Source organism: Mus musculus, chromosome X, assembly GCF_000001635.26.
Source record: "Mus musculus strain C57BL/6J chromosome X, GRCm38.p6 C57BL/6J".
NCBI lineage: Eukaryota > Metazoa > Chordata > Mammalia > Rodentia > Muridae > Mus > Mus musculus.
The window spans coordinates 70,485,325-70,506,359 of NC_000086.7; the positions used below are offsets into that span (position 1 = coordinate 70,485,325).

Here is a 21,035-nt window from a genome sequence, read left to right on the forward strand (position 1 = left end):
AGTTTCTGATCTTAGCCATTCTGACTGGTGTGAGGTAGAATCTCAGGTTGTTTTTATTTGCATCTCCCTGATGACTAAGGATGTTGAACATTTCTTTAAGTGCTTCTCACTATTTGAGATTCCTTGTTGAGAATTTTCTGTTTAGCTCTGTACCCCATTTTTCAATTGGGTTATTTGGATTTTTTGAAATTTAACGTCTTGAGTGCTTTGCTTTGCCTTTTTCTAATCTCCTCTAGGTTAGTCTACTTCACAGGCACAATGTTTACATTTGTAGAAGTCACTTAGGTCTGCCAAAACCTCTCCAATTTTGTACAGCTCCTGTCCCAGTAAAGGGCTCAGCAAAGCCATGAGAGCCTCATAGCAATCTCCAGGTCCCTGCTGAATGAACTTGTCTTTGAACTCTGTTGAATAGAGTTCCATTATTCCTAGTGAACTTGGCATCATCCATTGCTCTTCTCATTCCCAATTCCCTCAGTAGTGCCCCTCCTTCCTCTATTGTCCTCCAGCCCCTGATATCTGTGGGAACTTGTACCAGTGATAAGCACCTATCTCTAATGTCTCATATGAACCACTCCACCAGGGTGTTTCCCTCATTCTACTCATACTGCCTCAAGTTATGAAGCATGGGTCTCAAGGAAGGATATATTGCTTAATCCCTCTGCTTCTACAGCACTCAACCTGATCCCATCTGTTCCCATGTCCCACAAGCTCGCAAGGCAGGTGGTAAGAGGCTCCTTCACTACTTGTTTAAAGTATTCCCCTAATTTCAGCATTCTACTGCTGAATAATCTTTGATCTCCATAGTCTTTGCATTATTAAGAGCACTATATAGCTCTGACTGTCCTGGAACTAGCTCTGTAGACTAGGCTGGTCTCAAATTCATAGAGATCTGCCTGCCTCTACCTTCAGAGCGCTGAGATTAAAGGGCAGTGATGGCGCACGCCTTTAACCATAGCACCTGGGAGGCAGAGGCAGTCAGATTTCTGAGTTCAAGTCCAGCCTGGTCTACAGAGTGAGTTCCAGGACAGCCAGGGCTACACAGAGAAACCCTGACTCGAAAAACAAAACAAAACCAACCAACCAACCAACCAAACAAACAAAAGATGTGTGCTCCTCTGAGGGAGTTTGCAGCCCCATGGGAGGAGCAACAGTGTCAACAGACCAGACCCCCTGGAGCTCCCAGGGACTGGACCACTAACCAAAGAGTACATATGGTGGGACCCATGACTCTGGCCACATATGTGGCAGAGGATGGCCTTGTTGGACATCAGTGGGAGGAGTGGCCTTTGGGCCTGAGGGTGTTGGATGCCCCAGTGTAGAAGAATGCCAGGACAGGAAGACAGGAGTGAGTGAGTGGGGGAGCACCCTCATAGAGACAGGGTGGGGATGGGATAGGGGGTTTTTGAAGGGGAGACTTGGAAAGGGGAAACCATTTGAAATGTAAATAAAGAAAATATCCAATTTAATTTTTTTAAAAGTGTGTGCTCCTATGCCTGGCTGCTTTTCCCTTTCTATCAAATTGTTGAAGCTGTGGTGATCTTCTGTAACCTCTATTTCTCTCTCTTTCTCTTTGCTACCTGACTCCTGCCATAGCTTCCTTTTTTTTTTTTTTTAGAGTTTTGGGCAGGGCTGATTAAAACAGATCCAACTTTACCTTTACCTGACTCTTCCCCACTGCCATGAGAAGTGGCAAGCCAACATCTTCATCTCATCCTCTCATTTACCAATATTCTTGAAAATTCAGAGGCTAACATAATGGATGTCCCTATATCTAATTTTTCTATTACAGCTCCTCTCTTGGGGAAGCCATCTTGGCCTCAGATATATTTCATACTACGTGTATCAGAAATTAGGATGCTTCTGTACTCCATTGCCAAGACATTCATTCCTCTCAAGGTACTAACTCTTAGGGACTTGAATGTCTGCCCTAGATCTTAGAGGTTGACAAAAAGAATATAAGAGCCAAGCTGGAGGAAAGACTACTATACTCTGACTAAAACAGACTCTACCCTTATCAGATCAGCTGTGCTAGCTTGCAAGCATCAGCTATGATTGAGCCTATAGGCTAAATAGAATGAAGGGGTGGGGAGGGTCAGTGGATCCTTACCTGAGCACCTAGCCATTCCTTCTAGCCATTTGTATGCAAATGTCTATTCTTATTGAATGTAGTTTGTGGGCCTGTAGGAGGTGCTAGAGTACACAGGCTGGAAAAGACTAGGACAGGGAGGCCTTATCTCTGTGGCAAAGGGAAACCAATCATCTATGCTGACTCCATACCTTCCAGTAAGGCTGCTTTATGGGCACCCACATTCCTGCCTGCACAGAGTCCCTAATCCGTATTCTGTAAGTAAACCTAATAAACTCACTGGCTCACCAGAGCAAACTATAGTGGAATGATACTCTGGTTTGCCAACAGCACCTTAGAAGGGCATAGGTCTGTGTATGTGTTCTCTATAATTCTCACCACAAAGACTTTATGATCCAGAGCTCCTGCGGTAGATAGAGAAAGTCCTCTGCCAACAAGTTTGCCCATATTTGGTATAGGTCTGACAATAATAATAGATTATTTAGATTCTCATTATTTGGGGTAGTTCTACTTAAGTCAGCATTGGCTTTTATCCTTTTCAGGACCCAGTACATCTCTTCTCTACAGACCTGCTTCAGAGACCACAGAATAGGTTTTCATTTCACTCTGTTTAATTGGGCAGAACTCAATGGTTGTCATGTCCAGAACCATGTCCAAGGTTCTCCCAGTGCTGTCAGCAAGGACAGAATAAACTTATATGGAAAACCCTGACCTCTCTCTCAGCATCTTCCCCTTGGTTTATTTTCTCCATGAACCCCTGTGTATTCTTCCTAGAACTCCAGAGTCTACTGAGATGGCACAAGTGTGAGGGAAGTAGATGGATCACAGTGTTAGGAGAGCCTTTCAACATTTTATAGTCTAGTGATTTGCACAATGTAAAGATCTTTGTAATATATACACACAGTTTATGTGTCTATATTTGTATAAATGTGTTATATATATGTATGTAGTTATTTTATTAGACAACATGTGAAGCAATTATGTTCTATGCATGAGCTACTCATAATTGCTATTCTGTTCTAGTGCCTTCCTTATCTTCTATAACACCATAATCATAATGAATAGCCACAAGGGTAGCTACAGATGTTTATCAGCATAGACTGGAGCCAATGCATCAGATTATTTTCTACTGTTCTTTACCTTATCTTTCCTCTTCGTTAAACATGGTTTTAAAAGGACAGACATATTACATTTTGATGTAATGAATATATTCATAATTACTCATTAATTTATTATGTTTTTTATCCTGCTTAAGAAACTGTTTTTATGAAGCAAGATTTGTGTACCTACAAAGTTCATTTGTTAAAGCCTTAAATGCTAATGAGGCTAGGCTTGGGAATGGTGCCTCTATAGAAGTAACTAAGATTAAATGAGATTATAAATGTAGGGCCTTGATCCTATCATGGTAGTGTGTTTTATACGAAGTATAACTAGAGAGTTTGTTATGCATGTGTACTGAAAAAGGTCATTGGACTACTTAATAGCAACCAGATGATCACTACAAGCCATGAAAAGAGCCCTCACCTCATACAATTAGCCATTGACAAGGAACTTCTAACACCCAGAATTGGAAGACAAAAAAAGTAAATTTCTGATTATTTTAAATATTAAATGTGTAAGCCAAACAGAGTTAAACTACATCACTACATTGCTCCATAGATAGAAAGAAAAGTATATTGGGGAAGCAAATTGCTGGGCTGCCTCAGGCTGTGTCCAGTAGGAAAAGTCTTGAAGATAGGGTGAGGACCAGAACAGCTTGGGGGTTAGCATGGGGTCTTTGATCTGTTTTGTATGATGTTTAGATTAATTGGGAACTAGATGTCCTAGGTGGTTGACTATTGAGAAGGAGGATGGAAGTAGTGGCTTTCCCGGTAAACAGAAACTCACAAGAGATTGCTGAGGAATGTTGAGTTTAGTTTTCTGTTTACTCAATAACAACCCTTCTGCTTACCCAGTCATAGTCCTGCCTGGGTTAAATCCAAGGTGACATCTTAGAACATTGTTGGCAGCAATGCCATTGGGGGGGGGTCTGCTTTGGATCTAACTCAGTGTATGGTGTTTTGTTATATAAATCTAATGTAAGACAGATATGGTGCCAGGAGTGTGGTGCTGATATAGACACACATGCCTGAGCGCACCCACACCCACCATAAGATTGGCTTTGGAACTGGATGATGAGAACAAACTAGAAGAGTTATGAGGTATATGCTAGAAAAAGATTATTCTCTTGCCGCCAACCCTCTTGGGCCCCTTGTCTGCTTAGGACGGGTCTCTGGGTGCAGATGGGCAAGGAGTCTGTGAATGACACACACAGGAGATTGTGTAGAATCTGAATGTATTGTCACAAAGTGAACACCAGTCTTATATAATATAGAAAACAAAGGGTAGGATGTCACAGCAGGCAAAGTACATTGAAGTTACTGACACAAAACAAAGGAATGACTTCAGAAGGACTTACAGGAACCAGGTAAATGTTTACAGTAAAGAAAAAGCAGTCCTGCCTAGGGTCAGCTTAATGACAGCTAAGGATTTCACACCCTAGTCGCAATTTGTGCTACTCCTTTGAGCCTTGTGAAAGCTAGCACCAGGGGGTTCTGCTCTAGCAGACCTTCTCATGAATAGTGCAATACCACAACCCCCCTATTTCCTAGGCCTTGATAAATTCTTGTATGAGTGTAACTTTGCTGTTCTTTTAAGTATCTGTGGAGAATCTCCATTTGTCAGAAGAATTCACCAACTTGCTTCTAATATGCAATGTAGCCTGCTATACCTGGCTGTAGTGAAGATTCCTGTCTCAGTGGGATTCCCTAGCTCTTTCATGGTAAACCTACCTATTAGCTAGGCCAATGTGTATTCCTTTGTTTTGATGAGACTGGCTGCTGTCCCAAGTAAACACTCTGCAGACCAGCCCTGAGCTATTCCAAGCTCCTCGACTTCAAGCATTGGAACATTGGTGGAGGCTTAGCTATGTCAGAATTCAATCTTAAAAGGCACTTATAATAAAACAATACTAACAGAGAGCACGTGGATCCATACACCAAACTAACGCGGGGATAGGGTTTAAGTATACGGGTTATGAGAACGTCAAAGTTCCAGGAGGTGACTTTCCACGAAACTCTTTGCCTTGTGAGTGCTCCCAGGCCTCTCGGCCTGCCAAGCAAACTTCACTGGAGTATGTGTAGCATTCTCTTAAAGTAATTGATAGAAATTTAAATTATTCTGGTTTAAAAGAAGAGAGGAATCTATTGAAATCTTATCATCTAAGAAAATACACATTATATCATGAATGGAATGTTGAAAATGTTAGCATTTCTTCTAGTCTCCACCCCACAGTTACCTAGCAATAGTCAGGTGTGCCTGACACACTGTAAAAGGGGCTGCTTGCCTCCTCCTCTCTCTCTCTTGCTCTCTTCCCCTCTTCCCCCTTTGACCTTTTTCTCCCCATTCCCCTCTCCCTCTCTCCCCAAGTGTTCATGGGCAGCCTCTACTCCTCTTCTCTTTCTCTCTTCCTTTCTGTGTCTACTATCCCCTCAACTCCCTTTCCTATGGCTTATATAAACTCCACTCTATATTATACCCATCCTGTGGCTGGTACCTCAGGGAAGGGATGTCTCAGCATGGGCCCACAGAGGCACCCCCTTACACCTCACCATACAGTACCTCCACCAAACGTATCCCTGGCTTCTTTTTTATAAAACACAACAGAAAGTCATTCTGGTAAAGTCTCAGATGGATAGAGAACCCGATTTTGGAAAATGTGCTATTCTGCTATAAATGGACAAGAAATTGATGATTTGTATCCTATGTTTTTGTGGAAAATTGACTTAGTGAATGACAAATATTGTATTATGCTAGAGATTTTTCTAAGCAAATGTTTTTGTTTTTATTTATTTATTTATTTGTTTTGTTTTGAGACAGGGTCTCCACTATATAGACTTGGCTGATCAGGAACTCATAATACATATACATATAATACACACACACACACACACACACACACACACACACACACAGACACGGCTTGTTTCAAACTCAGAGAGAGATTTCTTTGCCTCTGCCTCTAGACTGCTAGGATTAAACCTACCTTTGCCTCCTATTGCTGGGACTAAAGATTTATTCTACCACACTTGGCCCTCTTCTGATTTCTTAAAAGAAAATGTTATCAAACAGAGCTTAATTAAAGAATGGATTAAAAGCCAAAGAAAGCAGATCTAACTATTCCTTTCATAGCTCCAAGAGTAACTAAGGTTTTTGGTGTCACTTTTATAAGTACATTAATTCTCATGATAGTTCTGCTCTCGAAGCCAAATTACTTCTGAATGATCCTCCATTTTAATAGCATTATGAACATCTTGGATAGCCTGGACCATAGGTCTAGGCAGGTACCTGCTATCCTCCCAGCCTTGTCACTTAGTAGACAGGGATCTGGGAAATTCCCAATGCTGGAAGCTTCAGGGCCCTTCACCTGGGAAGGGTATGATAGCCTGTTCATTTGGATTGCTATAACACATGTCTTACATGTACAAACCCTGCTAGAATGCCTTGAGTGAGAGGGACTGTAGTGAAAGGTAGATGGCTTGTAGCTCTTTACACCCTGGGGTGGTGTCTTATGCCAACAGTTTCAGAAAGTCAGTTTATTATCATATTAGCAGGTAGCATGGCAGTAGGCATGCCTGGCATGGTGATGAAGAAGTGGTTGAGAGCTATATCCTGATCCATAGGTAGAGAGACAGAGATAGACAAAGGTGAGACAGAAAGAAGATGGGACGTGGGCAGACAGAGAGGCAGGCAGACAGGCAGGCGGACACTGGGCCTGGCATGGGCTTTTGGAACCTTAAAGCTCACCCATAGTGATACACTTCCTCCAACAAAGTCATATTCCTCTAACTCTTCTAATCTTATCAAAAAGAGTCCCACTCCTAGTGACTAAGCATTCCAGTATATGAAGCTATGGAAGCCATTCTTACTCAAACCAACACAGGTGGTGCTGCTATCATTCCTCTAGGACATATCAGAAAATATGTAGCCTAGCAGGACACAGAATAGCTAACAGGCCACAAAGAAATTTCAGGAATAAAATTAATGAAATCTTTCTTTTCTTGGACACACTTAAAATTGTGGATGTAGATTAATCTATTCTGCAGAAAAACTTCTAGAATGAGTTAAGGACCAGGTCCTCCACTCCCTCTCTCCTTCCCTCCCACCCTCCCTCCCTTCCTCCCTCCCTCCTTCCCTCCATCCCTCTCAGCTGTTTTTCAACCGAAATAACTGTTCATTTTTTCACCAACTCCCCAAACCCAATGCCTTCTTACAGTTGGCCAAATTTCACTGGAGATAACTGAACTAAAATTTTATTGCTGAGGGAATATCAATTCAAATGCTATGGTCACTTGTGACAGGTTAGAATAGAATGGAAAGCATCTTAGTTTGTTTTTATGAGATAGTATACTCTCTTAGCATAATAAACACTAATAGACATAATAAGAATATAATCTGCAACTTAAAATTCTCCAGCTAATGCACCTTGTAAAAAACCAGCAACATTTTATAACAAAAAGAAACCCCAAGTCACCTGCTCACAACAGGAATGATAGAATGATTCAACTCTCCTCCCATAAGCTCTCAAATGAACTCTAAGTACTTAGACCAAATACTCTGCCTGATCTAATGTTGCATGGGAACTGCTAATACACTAAAATGTGTGATGGTCAGAGCATACTACCATCTACTGTGTGAACCTGACTTGGCCCTCTCTGTCTCATCTCTCATCATGCTGCTCTGGAGCTCTGCTCTACTTGCTGCACACACAGCCCTCTTAATCTAGGAATTCTATGGGAACTTTAAGGGGGTTTCAAGTCCCTCACTGGGCAGTATCTCTGGCACTCCCAGTACTAATGCTTGATCTCTTTCAGGCATTGCTGCTGGAGCAGATTAATCAATGAATCATCAACCTAGAGAAGAACTTAGAGATGTAGATTGTCAACAGCCAACACCACCCTTAGAAAGCATTTGGAAAAATAAAATTGTTGGTGAAGCTAGGCTGAGATGTTTTTACAACTGGCTCTGATGTAGAAAATCAATTTGAACAATTTGAAGTTTAGAGAGATACACTCTTCTTATTTAAGCTAGGGACTTTTCATAGTCAGGAACAAGAACAATGGCAACACTGGCTGAGGCGACTCTCACTGAGGCTGGACTGGTGATAATTGATTTCTTATGCCCCTTTTGGTTCAGCTTCCTAATATGATTTAATAAGAATTGCTAGTGAGTACATATGCATTCTGAGGATCTAAAGTAGATATGACTGATTGTTATGTAAGAGTTTAGATTTGTGATACTTTTAAGATTCTTACAAGATTGCTTTTAAGGATAAATAATAAAATAATTACTCCTTTCTTTGTACATGCAATTTGCTGCCTGCCAGTAAAAGAACCTGTCAGAAGAAAACCACCTTGCTTGCTTATGCTTTGTTGATCTATAACAAGTTGCTTACTTATGAATGTATGTGTTTTCTTGGGAATAATTTAGTTTTTGTGCTTTCCTTTGTGGTTTTTTTGGTTTTTATTTATTCATTTTTTTACCTGTACTACTTGATGTTATTTTTTGTAAAGGTACTAGGGAACAGACTGGTTTTTTTCAAAATTCTTTACTAGAAGAAAACTAAAATGTAATCACATTGTAATTTTATACTGCTTGAAAGATTATGTTGGGATATAAAAGCTATGAAAGAAAAAATAAAGTGTGGGGGTTGGAACATTGTTTCTGGTATATATGTGTGTGTGTGTGTGTGTGTGTGAGTGTGTGTGTGTGTGCACGCACATGTGCGCGTGTGTAAGTAAGATCAGTGTGAGTGGGAATTAGAACACTGTTCCTTCCACCCATCAACTAAGTGTATGTCCATACATATGTTAAGTTCTGGGTGTGGGTTGGGGCTTGCTCCATCCACCAACTGTGTGTATATACATGTGTATGTGTGAAATTCCTGGAGCCTGCTTGCTGGACCTTTGCTCTAATGATTTAATGTGTAAAAGGGTATATGCCTGTCGGTAAGTCTGTATGCATGTAAATATGTATGTATGTATGTATGTATGTATGTGTGTGTGTGTATGAAGTTATTTGGACTCTGCTTTTGGTTTTTCCCACTTTGTGTGTGTGTGTGTGCTCACGAATTTTCTCTCTTTCCTTCTCTCTTGTCTGTCGCCTGCCTGCCCCAAAGAGTTAAAAGAGTTCAATGTTTTCTGCTGGCCACAGGGAGTGCCTGCTGCAATGAATCAAACTTTGTTCCCTTAGAGAAAAAGTCTTCAGGGTAGCTTCTCTAACTGCTGGCTGCCATGGGCTGCAGCCCCAGTAGGCATGTGGATCTACCCCATTAGCCACTCTAAGTACTGACCCTCAAAGGCTGCCTGCCTCGGTTTACCCTACTGGTGAAAACTGGTCTTTGATTCAATTAATGTACATATGGATTGTATGATACATACTGAGTCAGCATCACTCATGTTACAGTCTTGAAGAGGCTTATATTTGGTATTAGCAACCTACTTTGTATGAACTTAGATAATACAGTTATTTGAAAATATTCCTTCAAAAATGAATTGAAACCTTATTTCCAAGTTACAGTACTTGTGAGAGCAACTTTATTTGATAATAGGGACTTAGTAGTTCAGATGAGATAATTAGAATGGGTTGTTAATGCAATATGACAATGTTCTTACAAGAAAAGGAAAATCTAGACACATACACAATGGGGAATCATCTATATACTTCTTGGGGGCACATGATTATGGTTTCAAGGCCTCGCAGAAGCCCCCAGGAAACCTCACCAGTTTCCTGTGGTGGCCATGAAGGAAGGAGGCTCTCACCTGCTCTGGCTTGCACAAGTCAGTCCCTGGATGACACAGGTCTACCCAGGAAGCTGATAAAAGCAGCAGATGCTGAAAATGTACCTGCAGTGAAGTAGAAACGTAAGGGTTCTTTGTAAAGTCTGTTGGATTGTGTTTTCCTGGGGCAAACCTGTGAAGGAAGGTTTCCCTGCAGTGGACACAGGGAAAAAAAGACTAAGGGGAACTCGGGGAAGAACGAGGAGGAGGAGCAGACACAGGAGAAAGGATTTCTGCTAAAACAAGCACATGAGAGGACACTTGATGAAGGATTTCTACTAACAACACACATGTATTGGTCTGCCTTACACTGCATGGTTGAGCTGCATTTGCCTGGACCCCATAGAGAGCAATGCATCAAAAACCTGGTGGTGTGTTGCAGTTTCTTGCAGCTTCCAAGGACTTGGGCTGATTGACAGAGTGATGTCAGCTGAGACAGATGCACATGCTGAGGCAAGAGCTGTGGAGGACACGAGATGTGTGCAGGTTACAATTAGGACTCGAAGGACAATGGTGGAGACTGAGTGCGGCTTGCTTATAGAGCTAGCTGTGTAGTGCTTGTGGGTCTCACCTCTTCTCTGATCTTTGATCCCCTGAGAGAGGCACAGCCTAGAACTCTGGTGTTCAACCTGGTCCCTCCTGTTGATTTGTGCCAAGGCTGAGGCCTGGCTGTCTCTGCTAGGTAGTGCTACCACTGCTGATTCATGGTTGATATCAGGACTCTAACGAACTAGACTGCTGGTGTATCCATGAAGTGTTTGTGAGTGGATCTAGTGCCTGCTAACCTGTGGACTGAACTGCTGATTTCCAGACCACATAGCTGGTTGTTGCACTCAAAAGACCTCTCTAAACAGGTCCACTTACCCCATATCCTTTCTTTTCTCACTACTTCTGGTGGGTGGTGGCCTACATGGGCAGGTTAAAACATTTAAGAAACATCATTCAAAGTAGGTTTTGAGGAACAATTAGCATTATACCCCAAAATATAGTAAGACACAATGGGCATCTTGGCTGTTCCAGCTCTGGAATCGCTCTCCTACTTATCGATATTTTCTGCACTTGTCCTCTACATATCATGATATATTTGTTCCTACCAGGGTTCTTGCTTCCAACCTGCAGTGTCACATAGGGGCTGCCCTGATTTTTGTATCATCACTTCATTTATTCTCCTCCATGGCTCCAGTTCACCTCTGACCCTCACATTCCCTTCCGGTCAAGACAAATGTTTAGAGGGTATATCAACACATATAACAATGTGGTGCTCTGAAGCAAACTCTATGTCAAAAGTCCTATTGCTACTAGTAGATACCATAGTGAATGACCCCTCACCACCACCACCACCACTCCCAAAAAGGAAGCATGAGTGTCAAGGGGAAGGCAGTAATTCTGGATGGTTTTATTGGGAGTAGAGTACAGTGAACCAGGCTCTTTTCACCTTCTTTCTTGTTTCCTTAAATCTCCTCCCAAATATGCCCCGGCAATGAAAACACAACACAGTTAATATGATTACATGCTGTGCATCTAGATTGGGAAGATCTACTGCTACACTACCATCTTCCACAGCTTAGAACTTCTCTAAGCCATGTGCTTCTGCTCTGCTTTCTCCTTCTTCCTCCTCTTTGTGTCCTGTCCCTCTTCCATTTTCTCCTTCTCTGTCTCTCTCCCCACCTTCCACTCCACCTTCTCTTTATCTGCCCAATCATCAGCTTTCCTTTATTTTACAAATTAGGGTGGGAAGCAGGTTTACAGGAAATCACCTGAGTGCTGACTCCTTCCTTGTTCACAATCACTTACTGAGAATGGAATTAACATCAAATATAATTAGCCCCAGGGCTATCCACAGCACTTTCTGTCTTCAGGTTGCCTTATACTACAATAGATTTAGAATGGATCACTTTCTTTCATGAGAGGCAGCAGACAGTGCTCGAGAGAGAATTAAATTAACAGACAGAGGTCTGACCTGAGCAGGGAAGAATGGGAAAATTATAGCATTCATAAATGCACACAGGAACCTAGTCCTGGGTTTTGCCATTTACTGGGCAGGAATCCTGGTAGTTTTCTAAAATCCCTGTGACGCAGTTGCTTTTCTATGTGTAAATAGTCTTGCGGGCATTTTTATCTGGATGGAAGGTCCAGCGTACAAATGCATTAGAACACCTGACAAGGTAAGTGATATACTGGATAGTTAGAGATGCTTGAGCGGTTCTAGTAGTTCCTGCATCCGTGGAAAGTTAGTGTGTGTTTCTCAGGACATCTTAGGAAAGTCACAGTTCACTTAGGTAAACTGATTATAGAACAGTTTAGTAAGAGTTGCCTCCAAACTATTAGCGATTTTTCCCTTGCTGAGTGCAGCATCTTCATCTGATCTGTCCTTCCCAACAGGCTCACTTTATACTAGTTCTCCTCTTCCCAGCTATGTCCCTCTTTCCCACCTGAATTAGTTTAAGCAAGCTGGTCATTCAGCTTCCCCAAGAGCTGGTCCCAGGACACAGGCAGACAGCACAGTCCCTTCTTTCTGGCTGCAGAAACATGCAGTCATCACGAGAGGCCCATGCCTGGGGTCTGGCTCATCTGCGGCTCTCCTCTTTATTTGACATATGAAGACCTTACTACCAAGGTCTTCACATCCCTCAGACCTCCTATCCCCAGTCTTGAGGCAGAAAGGAAATGCAGCCACAACAGGTGACAAGACCTAGCAGAGATAGCCAGACCTCAGCCTAGGCTGGAACTAGCAGGAGGGGCCAACAGGAACTCTAGGAGAAATTTTTAGCTGTGCCTCTCTCAGGGTACTGAAGATCAGAGAACATGTGAGAGCTACAAGTACTGCACAGCTAGCTGTACTAGCAAGCCAAGCTCCATCTCCACACTCCATGGAGTCCTATGCATACCCTCTCATCAGGACTTGTCCTCCATGTGCCTTACCTCATCAAGGCCCCTTTCCTCAGCATGTGTCTTGTGTCAGCACGTGCATCCAATCAGCGCAAGTCCTTGGAAGCAGCAACAAACTACACTCCACCACAAGTAGTTTTTTTGGTGCCTTTCTCTCTATGGCATCCCGACAAATGCTGCTCAACGAATCAATGTAAAGCAGACCAATACATGCATGTCTTTACCAAAGAATCCTTCATCATGTTTTCTTTCACGTGCTTGCTTTACAAAAACATACTTTCTCTCTCCTGTGTCTACTTCAGCAAAGCACTCCTTCACATGTTTGCCCCAACAAAACACTATCCTACAGACTTTCCAAAGAACCCTTAAGTTTCCACATCACGAGTGGGATCTGCAGAGCACATTTCACACAATAACTCATCTTCCTGACAGAGCAGACAAAATAAGGATGGAACACACCTGGACACAACTTGTCAAGTATCTCAAAATTGGCAGGGAGAACAGGGATCCACATTTGTCTTGGAGATTCTGAAGAGCACTGTATCAAATCCTCACAAGGCACCTCCAGATTCCCACCTGTCCCCTTGAACAGGGGGTCAGAGATGACAGCTTTGGCTCACAGATTTCCCCAGAACTAGGGATGACAGCAAAAATAGCTTTCAGGTCTTAGATCAGAGGTCTCCTTGCTTCTCCTAGAGGGCTCTGGTCCCATACCTCTCCAGATTTTAAGTCTTACTCCCCAGGAAGGGCCACGTCCTCCCTGACATACTACAGGACGATAGAAAGTTGCACTGAGTCTGGTTACCCTCCACCAAGGTCTAGCAGAAGAGCAGAGGTCCTAGTGTAATCTCAAATCTAAGATTGTGATTCCTAGATGGGTCCCACTCAGTACCAGAGCGCAGTTCTTCATCGGGAAACCTCAAGAAAGAATCAGTAGTCCAACTTCAGAAAGGGGCATGCATGGCCATCTCCTTTCCAAGAACTTTAAGAAGTGTCTTTCTGTCCCCAATTTCTCACATTTGGATGTGCAAGAGTGGGGAGGGACTGACTGTCACACAATCGGGGAACTCTTTTGCTGAAGGACTATCAGTTGGAGCACTTGGGGAATAATCTTCCTATATGTTGCATCTTCCATGACACATTCTGAGATCTCACCTTAACTCACAAGGAGGCCTGGCCTTCTCCTTGAGAATCTCAGAATGGCTCATATGCACTGACAAGGCTCTAAACTGGGTCTGGTATAAACAATGGTGGTAATGGTTTCCCACTGGAATGTGTCAGCTGATTCCATTTGCCTCCTTAGTAGCCCTGTCTCTATGAACCTACGTATCTGCGTTTCCTGCAATTCCTTATAAATGTCACAGTGGCTTCTGCTTCCAGTATTGGAGGCCCAGTGACACAGGCCTCATTAACTGAGAATTTGACACTTGATATACAATCTCATTAAACCATCCTGAGTCTCTACCTCTTCCTCTCAACTTTGCTCCTCTCCTTGACGACTGAGTTGTATGAATCACACTTGTGGCTCTTCTGGGTTAAGGCAATCTGAAGGAGACAGGCTCAGGGCTTCCATGATTAGACAGTATGAGTCACCTGCAGTAGAGGAGAGGCCATGCTGAGGTCTGCAGATAGTCTGATCCCCACACAGGGACAAAAACCAATGAAGCTACTCCCCTGAGGTAAGCCTGGAATGAGGTTGTGACCCTTAGCCCAGCCACATTGTACAGTGCTGCTACTGGTTAGAGTGTTACCAAGAGGGACCTGATAGGTAGGATAAGTGACTTGCTGGGAGCCAATTGCACAAGTCCAACTGCCACTGGGGTGGGGGAGAGGTTTCAGAGAGTCTCACAAAGTTTTGTCTGTAACTAGGGATAGAAGAAAGCACCAAATGGGGCCCGTTTGCAAGAATCAGCCTTTTGGCCAACCAGTTACTGTGCAGACAAAACAAGGAACGTTTTTTAGAAGTGAGGTTGTTTCTGACAGTGGCTTCATATTTGTGGTGTAAGAGGGACCCAAGAGGGCAGCAAAAGCTCTGCTCTATCTAGGATGCAAACACATGATTATTTCATCACAGAGATGTTGGTAGGAAAGTCCTATTCTATACACTCAACTTGGACTCAGGCATGCAAACAATTTTGGGTGTTAGAAAGACTAGGGACAGGCTAGGCGGTCCCACAGCGTGAGGACAGATGTGGTCCTAACAGCTCTCAAAGGGGAGATGCCCAAGAAAAGGCTGGGAGGTGGCTGCCCACATGGGCACACAGCAGTCACAAACAACAAAAACAGCGACAACACCCATCACCACCAATCTGGACATATTCATTTGGCACTAGATCTGGAGGAACCCTTGCAGGGGTGTTGGGGGGATGGCTGGGTGGATGATGAGGTATCTTGCAGGGCTCGGGGCCAACACAATGCTGCCAACTCTGCAACTGGCTTTGAGACACAGAGAAGAGTTAATGGGACAAGTGGTCTGACCCAGCCAGCAGCAGACTCTGCCCCTTGTCACAACACAGAGCAGAGCGTGGAGGTGGCCCCCAGAGTCAGAATGGGACACACACACACACACATGCACACACCTTACCTCTCATGCCTGTTTTACCTGTGCTCTTTGGAGTGGCTCACTGCCTGGGATCTTTACCTTGGGGAGGAAAAGAGGAGAGTGGTTCCCTGGGGGCCAAAGAAGGGTAGGGGATGCCTGGAAGGGACTTGGGTCACCAAAGTCTCTCTCTAGGAACAGCTGCTTCTCCCCCCACACCAATCCCAGGGTCCTACTCCCAATCCCCAAAGAGGTGGCCCTTGTTTACAGTGAGGACTTGGTCAGTGTGTCTCTGTTTCCTGAAATATGTATTGTAGTGACCCCAGAATGTAGTGATTTTTTATTATGTTTGGGTACATCTGCTGTGTGGGAAAAAAACAAAAACAAACAAACAAACAAACAAAAAAACCCTACATAAACCCTAATTTTGTACATATTGTATTTTTACTATTGAACTGTACTCTAGTGGCTGTTCATGCTCTCAGTTTAGGTATTGAGCCATGAATACTATCCATGTAATAAGCACTTGCCTGGAATAAAATACACAACTGAAATAAATCTGCACTGAAACCTGAACCAAAAAGAAAAAAAAAAGGACTAGGGACCCCAATCCATACCCCAGAAAGTTAGAACAGCTGGAAAAATAAAGCCAAATTGTAGTGGTTTGGTCATCAGAAAAACAAACCTTGTATGGCTTGAGTTATTACCCCTCTTGGGGCTCCTATATCTCTCTCCTAGGACTCAAAACTGTTAGAGCCAAGATTTTAGGTTCCTGCTACTTACAGGATGCCTAAAGTGCCTACTTGCTGAGAGGAGCCCCTTACCCACTCTTTTACATGCTAAAGAAGTTCCTGGAGGGGAAGGCCAGTCTATCAGAGGCAAGGTGACAACACAAGATTGACCTAAGTGACCATTTCTAGATAGTGCATTCTGAATTAATGCAGCCTGGCCCTAGTATGATCCAAGTTTGTTTGTTTGTTTGTTTGCTTGCTTGCTTGCTTTCTTTTTAAATGGCATCCTTGCCATTCAGAGCACAGGTGCGCCTCTACACACCTGTGCATCTTGGGATGCCTTGAGGAGGCCAAACTGCTTCACTGTGACTTTGACTCAGAGTGTGGTGTGCGAATGAGTGGGGAGATTTATCCTGGGAGTAAGGCCTCAGACATATAACAGTAAGGAACCAGGACCACCCCGGAGGAACAGAAGACCCCTGACTAAAGACATGCAAAAGCTGCCTGAACCGCAGCAGAGAATATGAGCGGACATTCACTGTGCACCACAGTTGTCATCTCTGACTTGTGGATCAGGTGGTAAGGTGATGTTCAGATGTGGCGTTGGCCTGAAAGATGGAAGTGGGATTGGGGCAGGGCTTTGTGGGGAATGAGGAGGAAGTAAATCTTCAGAATCTGGAACAGAAGACAGGGCTCTGCCCCTTTTGCCAGTCTTGAGAAGGCCATGACCAGGCATATCCAGAGGTGATTCTTTCTGACTTCTGTCTCCTCTCTCAGAAAGTTGTGCCTCTCACGTTTGGGGTACCACCAGAGCCCAGAATATGACAATGATCTGTGCCTGAGGAGGTATCCATTTTCACCAGGAATCCCAGGTAATCATGGTCAAAAAGGGACACATGAAGAGGAACCATCCCCAGGACAGAAGCCTGCATAAAGCATATATGCCCCTCTACTGGTGATTGGGGAGCAAGGAGTGGGGTGGGGGTGGGGGTGAGGCTGGTATGCCATTCATGCAAAGCAGGGATCTCAAGGAGGAGAGCTAAGTGTGCTAGTGGGCTTCAGGTAGAATATTGGAATACCTGTCTTGGCAGAGATGAGCCCAAGAGAGGTAGCCATAACTACAGATCCCATACCAGGGGGAGATGAACACAGGAGAGGCTCAGCTCTCCTGAGAGGTTTACAGGGTCTCAGGGAATGCACCTTCACCAGAGTGGGAGTCCTCCCTTGGAATCAGTCCTTGGTTAAGTAGACACATGGGAAGTTCAGGGAAAGGAACACAGGGGATGAACAAAGGTGTCTGCACTCCACACCATGGAGATCAGCCCCACAAGAGACTTTTCTGAGGCACCATCACACAAAGAGTCCAGGACAAGGAAACTAGTCTGAGTCCCAAGCGCTGCCTGGTTCCAGGCAGAAGTGTAAAGGAACTGAAGGGCCTGCTGAGAGCACCTCGACCTGGGTCATCAGAGGAAAGATTGGGTCTGTGAGTACACAGGGTGAGAGCTGAGAGAGTCCCTTCCTCATACAGAGTCCTCACAACCGACCTGCCTACCTGAGGGCTGTGGGGAACCTGAGGACCTTGGAGTAATTCCTTCCCCTCTCCTGTTCTTCTGCCTTGCTCACAGATTAGCATCTTGCCTTAAGGAGTTGGACAGCAGGATCACCCAGAACAGGCTAGACCTAGCCATTCTGCAATACAAAGATAGCTGATTTGATTCCGTTCCTACTTGTCAAATACAGGAGGAAGCAGCTGACACCCATGGCAGAGAATATGGTCATCTAAGATTACGATGAACACTGCCCTGTGAGCTTTACTAAGTCCATTGACTGCACAAGGCTGATGTTTGGCCTTGGCATAATGAAAAGGAATCCCCTTTGTTAATGCTACTCATTTGTCCCTGCACTGGGGATCACCTGTGGTGGGATGCAGCATGGTGTTCCAGGCACATCCAAGACAGGTCTTGTAATCATCGTGCTATGCATCATCTTCATAGAGGACTATTTTGTCAGTGAGGAGGACTTGTGGCACATATTGAACAACATGGAGTTGTATGCAGGGAGGGATCATATCATGCATGCTAGGACAGAAGCCTCATTAGTGAACATTTTGTGCAAGAAGGGTTCCTGGAATGCAGGCAGGTGCTAGACAGAGTTCACTCTCGCCAGGAGCTTCTGTGGGGGCCCCAAGGCACATGCAGAAACCATGAAGGTGAAAATATTGGTTTGGTTTGGTTTGGTTTGGTTTTTGCCAGACTTGTTAAGCAGGATCCTAGATCCCACCCCAGTAGGTATGGAGATGCTTTGACGGATGATTTACAGAGAGCCTTGACCAGGATCGCCCTGCAGATGGTTCTGTGCTCTCACCAGCACCCCTTCTAGTGCACTGGCAGTTCCCATCCAACATCAGGTCCGGCTGACTCATTGGTCTAAGTACTGTACCCTCATTTGAGAGCTGGTGGGAGGAGAGTGTGAAGCGAACCATTCCATTCTTTCTCTACATACTGGGTGACTTGGGGGTTCTAATTATTACAAAATGTTGCTTCTTTTACTACAAGGCTCATTAGCTGGAGATTTCTAAAGTGTATGAATGGAGTTACTAACACACCTCCTACTGTAGCTTCATTTTAGGACAATCTTAGTGTTTTATAAACAAATGAGAATGACTTATGTCTAATTCATTATATGTTTCAACATACCATGGCATTCTAATAGGAACTACACAGGAATTGGGAAAGAACTTGGCATTTTCCTGAAAAACAAAATAAAATGATATATTTTGGCTAAATGGTTTTAATCTCCTGTTCTTAGCTAATTAAAATGCATGCTAATGTAAGGTGAAAGCAATCTCTTTCCCAGACCTTCACTAAGCACCAGCTGCTCTGTGAGAGGTTCCTGTTAGCATGGAACTTGAAGAAAAGGCTTACCTATCCTTTTCTGTGAAAAGGTGAAGTTTAACTGCAGCATCCCTGTCAGAAACACACGTGAGAATTTGCTTTTTATCACAAATATAAGTACAAGAAGGATTCAGAGGGATCCCCTGGAGCAGGGAGTCTCTTGTCAGTGGTATAAACCAAGGCAGTAACAGGTCTCAGAAATACTAACCAAGTAGAGGCCTTAGGCAGGTGTAAGTGACTCAGGGCTGATAGAAAGAAAAATTGCTCTGAGCTGTCACTGTTGGTGACATAGAGGACCCAAGCTGGGGTGTCACTTGGATAACACATACAGTCAGGAAGATTGTATCCCCATCACCTAAAAACAGGAAACTGAAATGTGCAGAGAGGAATCACGTCCTGGTGCTAGAGTTACAGATGAACTCAGCCCATGTAGGGCATGGTTTTCCCCACCCTCTGCAAGGGCTTCCTCACGGATAGGGTAGGATCATGGGAATGTGAGGCCTGGAACTCCTCCTCTGGTGTTCTTCTGCCTCCCTGGTCAAGTGAGACCCACCAGCCTACTAACATCACTGTGTGTAGTGTGTGCTTCCTGAGTGTGAAGTGTACTACACATGACCCAGGTGTCCCCAGAGAACAGAAGAGGTTGCCAAATTCAAGGAGCCAGAGTTACAGATGGTTGAGCATGTCCATGTGAGTGCCTGAAACTGAAACTCCTCTGCAAGAGCAGGAAGTAGTTAGACAAAGTTCTAGCCCCAGACCAATTGAAGTCTGAAAAGAAATCATTTGTGTATGTATATATGAGTGTGAGCTTGGAGCCCTGCATGTTGTTTGGAGTTGACAAGAGAATATCTTTCAATGAGGTGCTATATTTTTTCCAGGTTAAGGAATATTGTTTTATTTTTTTAGCATATAAACAAAATTATAACACATAAAGAGAAATAAGCAATAAAGATCTAGGGGGAATCTGATTTGTTTAAGCAACTGTAACAAAATCATGGACTATGTAACTTAAAATAAAGAAATTTACATGTCCGAAAAAGCTCAGAGCCTTTCTTGGCTAGTCTAATAAAAAATAACACTTGCAAAGTGAATTGCAAGCCTGAACTCAGGCAAAAAACGGTGAACTGCATTCAATGTAATTTGAAGTACATAATTTTTTTGAAGAAAGAATTTTTTATTAGATATTTTCTTTATTTACATTTCAAATGCTATCCATCTTGCTTCCCCTGTTTCTACTGCTGCAGTCTGTACTCCAGGCTGGCTGGCCTGCAAGATGCTGGCATCTTCTCCTGCCCTTCTCCCATGCTGCCAAGGGAGAACTAGGATTACAGGCATACACTGCTGCATCCCACTGTGTATTCATGGTGCAGGGAAGTAAATCAGATTCTCAGGCATGAACAGCTCCCAATTTTATCCCAGGATCCAGCCCCCAATGATAGGATAGCTTTTTAGCTCACTTACCTCTAGTGAAGTTTTGACCCATAGTCAACATTGATCTAACGACTGGGTGGATGTAGTGAAGTTTCTTTGTGAAGTTTCATCTGTCTTCTTAGCTCTCCCCAGTCCCATATTTCTCTATAGCTCTGCTCACTCAAGGAAGTGCACCAGGATTTTCACATGCAGCAAACATACTCCAGCCTTTCCTGTGGAAGTCCCATTTCCAGGGGAAGAACCTTGAGGCTCCTGGCATTGGGAATGTCCCTGATTCCTGCCTAAAAATGACAGGCCTGAGAGGGAGACCAAGATCCTGTATGAACCTGTAACCCAGGAAGTTCTCACCCATACCAGACCAAGGCTTTCCCTCTGACAAACGCAGGGCTCTTCCCCGCTCTTTGTAATATCTTAGCAGACCAAAAGTAGAAGGACCTTGCAGGAGGCCTATGTTCGCTTCTGAGAACAGTCTCAGAGTAAAGATGAGTGAATGAGTCAAGTATATTTAGAGGTTTCCCCTGAGTGCCTCCAGCTGAGTGTCCCAGTGTGGGAGTTTCTGTCCATTCCCAGCATATTCCAATGCCCCCT

At 43.8% G+C, this 21,035-nt stretch overlaps 1 pseudogene; it reads left to right on the forward strand.

Annotated features, from left to right (window-relative positions):
- The first annotated feature begins 12,086 nt into the window (after positions 1–12,086).
- Gm14727 lies at positions 12,087–18,501 on the forward strand (annotated as a pseudogene).
- Positions 18,502–21,035: the final 2,534 nt, after the last annotated feature.